The sequence below is a fragment of the Lissotriton vulgaris genome, chromosome 2_2 (assembly GCF_964263255.1).
Source record: "Lissotriton vulgaris chromosome 2_2, aLisVul1.2, whole genome shotgun sequence".
NCBI lineage: Eukaryota > Metazoa > Chordata > Amphibia > Caudata > Salamandridae > Lissotriton > Lissotriton vulgaris.
The window spans coordinates 334,368,068-334,377,577 of NC_141688.1; positions in this window are offsets into that span (position 1 = coordinate 334,368,068).

Consider the following 9,510-nt stretch of genomic DNA (forward strand, 5'->3'; position numbering starts at 1 on the left):
CCATGACGCCCATATGAAGACGTATTTTGCAGGCGGAACATTAACTGATCATAGAGCCTCACTGCGCATGCGTCGAGCTAGGGAAGAAGGTTGATCTCACTGCGCATGCTCCGACGGGGAGACACCGGACTGAAAGAGGCCATGAGATGTATTTAATGTATTTATTTCATGCGATGTTCTATAGCGTGAACTTTACCCAAGGGTGTCAGAGGCTTTACAAAAGGACCAGCTGCGACACATAATGACTTCGGAGTACATGAGTTACATAAGAGATACAAACAAGAAAACTCTAAATTCAGAGTAGACTGGCAGTGAGGCCAGGCGCCTGCTCATCGCTGCCAAGGCCTCAGACCGCCAGGAGTAATAATCAATAAACCTCTTATCTCTCGGCACCGCCCCAAGAGAAACAGAGATCGCTTAACCGTAATCTCCCCATCGTTCCCAAAGTCAGGCGGACAAGAAGCGGAGGAAGATCCATCGCCTTCAATGCGGCAAAGCTGTGGAATGCACGCGCACTACTCATCCGCACAGCCTACCATTCCAGAGGCTCTTAAAAACATGGCTATTTCAACAAACATCTTCCTACATTTATCCGTCTCTCTATTCAGCAGTTTAGCGCTGGGATGCCCGAGGGTAGCCATGGGCTTTATAAATGTTTAATAATAATAATAATGCTGTCATGATTAACCATTGCCTGTGTCCCTTCCCCGCTTCTGTCCTACCTATTGTGTCTGTGCGCATGGTTCCGTGCACGTGGTTCCCAACGCGAGGTTAGAACGTTCATGCGGGAGGTAGCCGGTAGCTAACAGCATTCTGAGTTACAGAACAATAAAGAAGGTCGCTTTTCCAACCTCCGCCTGTCGCCTCATTACTACAAGCTCCTTTTTGGCGACGATTACAGGATCATACCATTAATCTACACAGATCACCTTCCACATCGATGCGGCAGTGCGGGGGACTTCCTTTTACTCCTGACCTCCACTGCTTCAAGTCCACTGTTCATCCAGCCTCATTCTATTCGCCTTCTCCGATCTCTGCCTGCCCCTGGGAGGAGCTGCAACGAAGCATGAGTGAAACAAATATTATTAATCTGCCCCCTGGGTGTTACCATCAGAGCCGAAACCCTACTTAACATTTCGTCCTGTAAAAGACTCGTTGGCACTTTCCTCATTAATACACCAGTACTGTGTCAGCATGACTGGGATAATGAACGCAGTGGCCTACACTGCACCTTTTTAGAAGTCCATGGGCCATCTACAGAGAATTTGACACATTGGTTTAAATGTTTTGAAAAACATCTAGAGGCAATTGACGAAACTGAATACAATCCTGCCAGGAAACCACCATGATGTATAACTGTTTGCGGGCAGAAGTAAGGGGGTTAGATGATCACATAACTCCCATTGAAAAAGAAGAGGGGGATGAAGAGGGAAATGTGTTTAAAGAAGCCAAATTGAGGCTGGAAAACTACTTTGATACCACCATGAGTGTGATAAGGGAGAGGTACAACTTTTACTACAGGTAGCAAGCATCAGATGAGGCAATTGGGTCTTACTATACTACGATGGCGACGGGAGTACTATTCCAAAATTTGATATTCTTATCCACAAACGCCCTGACTAGAATTTAAGTCCTATTGAGATATTTGCAAAAAATGTACGTCTGATCCTTGAAGGATACAAGCTATATTTAGACCCATATTGTATGGGACTACATACAAGTTTTACCTGGGGTGTGGTGCATCGATTTTCAGAAATTACGTCTGCCCTGAGGAATTTGCTGGGCGATTTACCCAAGATGAAGCATGTGTTGGCTACATCTTAGTAATACCATCTACACTAATCTGGTCTCATGAACCAATATGTAATACACCTACGGTTATGAATAGGATGAGAAAACCATTCAACGATGCAGATGAGATGATATGCGATCAGGTGGTGATGCGAACCACGTGTGTGAAGGCGCAGGAAAAACTGTTATGCCATAGGAACCCAAACCTAGATAAGGTAGTCTCCACCATCAAGAGCATGGAAAGATCAACCAAAGCAGTAAAGTTACTGCGCAAATCTGACAACCAACAAGTGAGCGTCAATCTTGCCCATAAGGATGAAGAATCTGTATCCAACAGACCACACAAGAATTTCACTAGGAAAACCCCCAGTACATACAGCGTAAAGCCTAGCTGATATCGTTGCGGATCCAATGCGCATGTGGCAACTAACAAAGAGTGTTCTGCATGGGGAAAGTTCTGCAAGGGATGTGGAGAAATGGGACATTTCCTTAAAGTTTGCAGAGCGTAACGTTCTAGAAGGATTTATACAGTGAATGGTCTAAGTCCGAAGAAAACTCAGATGAGAGTAAACTACTGGAGAACTTGGTACTGCTGGTCGCCATTATTAACAGTGAAGATGCGCGAGGTGCGTGGCTAAGCACGCAATGGCGGAGGTTGCACTAGGGTAGAGCTCCGTGTTAAGCTCCCCTTCCCTGAGCCGATTCTCCGCCAAAATACATCGCAGCCGCCCGAAACTGCAGGCGGACCTCAACGGGACACTTTTCGGCACTCTGGCCGACTTTATTTTTTTATTTATTTATTTGTTTACATTTGTAATGCGCACAGCTACCCAACAAAGGGTTTCCCGTCGCGGCAGATCCCAATAGCAATGCGGTTACAGAAAACTAGATGTTAAAGAGCCATGTTTTTAAGGCTTTTCTGAATTTGATGTAATTCGACTCAGACCGCAATGTATGTGGCATTGAATTCCAGAGAGAAGGTCCTAGAAATGAGAAGGACTTGCCACCCATGCGTGACAGCCTGGTCCTTGGAATTTCAAAATGGTTTGCCGTGGAAGACCGAAGAGATCTGGAAGGACGGTAGGGGCGCACCAGGTTTTGCAGATATTTAGGAGCGGTGTTGGTGGAAATCCTGTGCATAAAACATAGAGATTTGAATTTAACTCGGTTTTCAATTTTTAGCCAGTGTAACTTCCTGATGTATTTAGTGGTTGGAGTAGAGATGGGAATTTTACAGAGTAGTCTGGCTGCTGCATTTTGCACTGATTGCAACCTGCGGACAGTAGCTTTGTTCGCCCCCAGGTACAAAACGTTGCCATAATCTAGCCTAGATGTTATTAGGGCATTGACAACTGTTTTCTTGGTGTTTTCAGGCAGCATCCAACAGATCTTTTTTAGCCATTTTAATATCGCAAAGCAGGTGGCTGAAGTCTTTACCGCTTGCTGATGTAAACTGAGTGAGTCGTCAATAATGACGCCCAGGTTGCGAGCATGAGTTACCGGGGCAGGGGGGGGTGCCCATTTCAGTTGGCCAATGTTGGGGTCCCCAAAGTTCTTTATTTTTGCCCAACACGATTAACTCGGTTTTTTCGCCGTTAAGTTTTAGGAAGTTTTTTTGCATCCAGTCGGCGATTTTACAGAGTCCGAGTTGTAGGGTGGAGGAATTATCAGAATCTGCAGCTGATAAAGAAAAAAGCAGCTGGGAATCATCAGCGTAGGAAAACATTAAAAGCCCTGTTTCCTCCACTATTTTGGCCAGGGGGCTCATATACACGTTGAAAAGCAACGGGCTAAGAATAGAGCCCTGTGGAACTCCGTGTTTGAATGTCATGGTATCGGAGCAGGCAGTTTGTGAGAAGACCTGGAACGTGCGGTTTTCCAATAATGATCTAATCCAGTTGAGAGCTGCCCCACGGATGCCCAGGGAGTGGAGTGTTTGGGCGAGGACCGCATGCGACACAGTGTCGAATGCCGCGCTGAGGTCGAGCAGCACAAGTGCCACTGTTTCGCCCTTGTCCACCATGCGGCGGATATTTTTGGTTACCCCCAGCAGGGTAGTTTCTGTGGAAAAGCCTGCACGAAATCCCGACTGGTGGGATGGTAATAGGTCATGAGTGGTAATGAAATCAGTGAGGCAACGATGTACATGTTTCTCCAATATTTTTGCAAAGGTGTGCAGCAAGGATATTGGGCGGAAGTTAGCTGGCAAATTGGGGTCTGCGCCAGCTTTCTTCAGGAGCGGATGAATCATTGCATGCTTCCATTCACTGGGTACAAATTGTTCCAGTAACGAAGCATTGAGAAGATCAGTGATGGTAACCAAGACGTTGCTGTTAAGTTGCTTTAAGACTGAGCATGGCAATGGGTCTTTAGGTGAACCAGATTTAATAGTTTTTAGCAGCCTTTGAACCATTTCAGGGTTCAGCAAGGGCCAACTATCAAGTGTGACAGAAGATGCATTAACCGGAGTAGAGCAATCCGGAATGCCTGGGGCATTACCCAAGGTAGGTGACGCACAGTTTGGGGTAGCTTCAGTGGTTAACTTATATTTATTAGAAGCTTGATTAATGTCTTGGTGAATTTGGTCGACTTTATTGATGAAGAAGGCAGCTAGTAGGTCACATTGAGTTTTATTAAGTTCAGGTGGGAGTTGAGACGTATTAGAGCCAGCCAGCTCTTTTACTAGCTTAAAAAGTGTTTTGGAGTGGTCTAAGGCATTTGTGATTTTTGTGCAGATGAATTCTGCTTTAGCCTTGCTACACTGCTTTTGATACGCTATTAACTGAATTTTGTATTTTTCCTTGATTACAGGTGAGTAACTCCTCCTCCATTAACGTTCAAGATTTTTACATCTAGTTTTTTCATTTTGTAAGATATCGTTGAACCAGGGCGCAGGAGAGCGGTGGGTGTTAGGTTTAAGCTTTGTTTTGGGCAGGGTGGAGTCAATGGCTGCAAGAAGCCAGTTTTGTACTGTGGAGGAAATCTGTTGAACAGTGGTCTTAGTGCAAGGCCTATGTTCTTCCAGGAGGGTATTGAGACTGTCAATGTCAAGTTGTTTCCACTTTCTTATAAACTGGGTGGGTAGGGGAGTATTATCTTTATTTATTGGGTTGACCTGAAGGGCAAATTTAACCAAATAGTGGTCGGACCAGGGCAGAGGCTGGGCAGAATGCGTCACAATATTGTTAAGATTGGAAAAGATGGGATCTAGCAGGTGTCCAGCACGATGTGTAGGCCCTGAGTTCTTTAAGGTTAGATTGAGACCTGCTAAGTCATTTATGAAGTCTTTAGCTAAAGAGCATTCCTCATCTTCTAGATGCAAGTTTATGTCGCCTAAGATTGTGAAATTGGCAGTTCTCATGGCTAACGGTCCTATAATGCAGACATATTTGTCACCCATTTGGATGCTGCCCCCGGAGGCCGATACACAAGGACTCCGGCTAAAGTGAAATAAGGGGCTAGCGTAAGTTTAAATGTCGCCGCTTGGCAGCCATCACATAAAAGAGGTTTAAATTTGCAATTAAAAATCTTTTTGAAGATGATGGCAATTCCTCCGCCAGGTATCTTTTCCCTGTCAAGTCTGGTGATAGCGTAGGAGTCCGGAAGTGCCATAGCTATGTCTGGACCCGAACTTTCTTTGAGCCAGGTTTCAGTAATAAACAATGCGTCGGGTGCTTCATCTAAGAGTAGGTTAAAAATTTCTAGTTTATGCATTGGTAAAGAGCGACAGTTGAGGCTAATAAAGGAAAAGGATTTTGTCTTTGATTTTGAGGAGTTCTTGTGGGAATCAGACAGCGTGGATTTGATCCCTACAGGGTCAATGTGTAATTGACAGGTTTGACAGGAATCCTTCTCCCACCCCAATTTTAACAACCTGCAGGAGGGTTTTATTGCCGGTTTAGAGCCTTCAAATCGACAGACGTATATTTGATGTAGGGGGATTCTATTGAATGTATTGCTACATCGGCTATATGTACCTGTGGTAGGTTGGGGTCTGAACCAAATGGTGGTGCCATAGCCCTGAGGCACGTCCGAGGCGCGGACGGGCACAGACAGGCTGACTCTGGCGTGACTCCGGCGCTGAGGAGGCGCTTCCGCAAACGCGACCGCTAGCGCGGAGATAGACCGTTTCCTTAAATACCGGACACTAGAGCGCTCTCACCACTCTCGCCCCCTCACTCAAGATGGCCGCCGTAAATGCTGTTGTCACTAGCCCTCGATCTACAGCCCTAAAATCGGCTGGGAATGTCAGGAACAGAGCGAAAATAGTGGCAAGTGAGTGCCAAGTATGCCAGGTATGCTGTATGCAAACAGTATGAAAATTAGAGCAGTTTTAAAATTCGGCGTTTTTAAAATAAAATAAGTTGCACAGTAGCTGGAGATTGCTCCTTGCGTGATCAGAAGTCAAACATTATGTTTGCAAAGCGCTGGGATCTCGCGCCTGCTTCCTAGGGGCTCCTTAAACTTTGAACTCGGAGCTCCGACACGGTCGGCACCGACCTATCCTACGGCCCTCCTGCGGGACCTGCTGCTTCCCGGACGGCGGGGAAATTAAGAGAGGGCGCGGCTCGGGCCCAGCACACAGGCCCCGGCCGGCGATCCCTGCCCCACCGACTGCAGCCCCCTGGCCGACTGCCACCAAGCTGAGAACACCCTCTGGCGGCCCCCAATTCGCCTCACCTTGTTGCTGGACGCCTGCAGGGGGCCCGGACTGAGGGAGGAGCGGACACACGGCCCTCACATCACGGCCGCCGCGCACCTGGTGCTCCGTGCGTGGCGCGGGCTCGCTTGGCTGCCTGACGGTGCGCCCGGAGCGTGCATGACACAGAGGACACCACTGGCGGGACGCTGGTGGGATGGCGGACCCGGCTGACGGGACTCCTCTCCAGGATGCTGCGATGAGACCGGTGCCACCCGGTGAGTCCCTCCCGCGCCTGCCTGCATAGCGGGACCCGCGCAGAGAAGCCGCCTGGGGCTTGCGTTGCGCATCCGCTGCTGGTGGAGAAGCTGCCCGGCCCCTCCTCTTGACCGCCACACCGCAATCTGCGGCAGCCTGGCCGCCTTCCTGTGACGGAGGCCCACAACAGCACGCTCCGCACCGGACTTGCCTGCGGGCCCACCGCGGGGATAGCGGCTGCCTGAAGGGCGGGGGGGGCACGCGAGGGGCCGCGACCTGGGCCTGGACCTGGCAGCCGGACCTGTCTTACCCTCCTGCCCACAGAACTCGGGCCCTGTGGACCCGCGCGCCACCCTGGCCCCCTGGTCCCCCGCTGCACCTGGGACAGTGCGGTGAATCTACGTTGGGAGGAGGCGAGGACCCGCCTGACAGACCTCCCCCTGCCATAACGGCGACGGCCCTGGCCCCAGGAGCGGCTGCTGGCTGACGGACCCCCCGCCTGGCGGTGGAGTGATCCCGGAGGTGCTGCTGGTGTGACCCAGGTGGGGGAGCTGCTGGCCGGGCTATCTTGCCCATGTCCGGAGGGGTGCGGACCCGCACCGGGACTGGAGGTGCCGCGCCGAAGGGTAAAACGGACAAGTTGCTCAACAAAATGGCCGCCGACCAAGTGACTGCGAGGCTGGACAGCGTGCTAGCAGCTATGGAGCGCATGGAACAGTCGCTCCAACTGACCATAACTTCCTTGGAGTCCAAAATAGACAGTGTCGCCGTGGACCTGACCCACCTAAGGGATGACCACAGGAAACTGTCCGATCGGACCAAGACTCTGGAGGGTGCGGTGAAGGAGATCGAACCCAAGGTCACCCAGACGGACAAGCAAGTGCAGGATCTCCTGAACAGGGTGGAGTTCCTGGAGGACCGGGCCGAGGATGCGGGAGGGAGGGCGAGACGCAACAACATCAGGCTCATGGGGGTCCCGGAAAAATGGGAAGGGAACCATCCTGCCCAGCATGTTGAAGACTGGCTCAGGAACCTGTTACCCGAAGGCACGCTATCGCCCTACTTCATAGTGGAGCGGGCACACCGAGTGCCGACGAGGCCCCACACCACCAGCACTAATCCGAGGCCGCTGCTCTTCAAGATACTGAATTATAGGGACCGGGACACGGTGCTGCGGGAAACTAGACGCCTCGGCGAAATTCGAATAGACAATGCAACAATAATGTTCTTCCCGGACTACACTGTCCAAGTGCAACGTCAAAGACACAACTTCATGGAGGTGAAGCGACGACTCCGCACCGCAGGCCTTAAATATTCCTTGCTCTTTCCTGCAAAACTGAGGGTGGTGGCAGGAGACAAGACCTACTTCTTCAACACCCCCGAGGAGGTCAGTGAGTGGCTGGACGAGGGCACGGACACGGCACCCAGACAGGCACAGGGTGGTAAGGTGAGGCCGCGCTCACGCGGGCCGCGGCGCCGCCGCAGAAACAGAGCACAGCAGACCCAACGCCCGGAGGAGGCGTCACAACACTCTCCCCTGATGGACCAAATGCTTCTGGAACAACAGGATGCACTCCGGAGTCTCCCAGTTGAGTAATTCGCCATCCCAGGAAGCGGCCCTGGATGACGGCCAACAGACAGTCCCTAGCGATGATGATGAAGCTGTATATGGGATTCCGAACTCTCAGATCTCGGTGGACCTACCGGACATCCCACCGCAAACTGCAGACCTGTTTCATTGACTCCGTACGAGTCATCTGTGAGGTACCCGCCATGGCGGGGGGGATGGCGGCAGAAGCCGACTGGACGCTGAGGCGCGGCTGATGCCCGATGCTGCCGGGGAAATCTTCTCCCCCCCCTGCCTGCCGACTGGACAGTGGACAACCGGAACAGTGAGTACTGCCCCGATGGTGCTGATGAAAGCAGAGTGTGGTGGCGGTGGGGTTGTCTTTTGGCCCGTGCTCCTCCTATACCACCTCTGACCGCAGGCCACAGTCAATGGGGAGCCATTCTTGCCAGGGGCCCGGGAAACGCACCACACCTCCTCATACCCTTCCCCTGCCATGACTGGCTGGAACGGGGCCCCCCACGGGACGAATGACGCCACATTCCGGAACACTGATATTGGCTGCCAGTTGCCTATCCCATATGGCTCAGGGAAGGATCTTGATCTCCTTCCTTGACTGATCACCTGAACTGCCAGGACTGTGCTTAGCGCACGATACCCCCTAGACTTGAAAGGTTGTCCCTCTCGATCGAGAGTATGGGCGTCGGCCCGTTTCGCCACTGCCCTTTTGGTATTTTAGTGGGGTTCACCCACAGTTGGTTATTGTTGTTCTTTGTTTTTCCCCTCCTTAATGTCTTCCTGAACATTGCTGAGTGTGCTGGGGGAGATGGTTGTGGGAGAGCTGGAAAAGGGGATGCAATGGACCTTCGTTGGGCTGATGTTCGTGGCTATGGTGGGGGGGAGTTTACACTGCTAGAATGGCTGCGATAACGATATGCACCTGGAATATTAGAGGCATGGACACACCAGCGCGCCGTTATCAAATATATTCCTACTTGAAAAGGCAACAGGTGCACATTGCACTCCTGCAGGAAACACACTTGAACGGTGCGGAGGTGGCCGCACTGCGTCATAGATGGAGGGGGCAACTGTATGCCACGGAGTACTCCTCGTTTGCCCGTGGGGTGCTACTGTGGGTGAAACCGGGCACCCCCTTCACAATGACAGATGTCCTCACAGACCCGGAGGGGAGGTACGTGTTGGTGAAAGGCCGCTTGGATGGGCAACCAGTAGTTCTGGTGTCAGTTTACTCTCC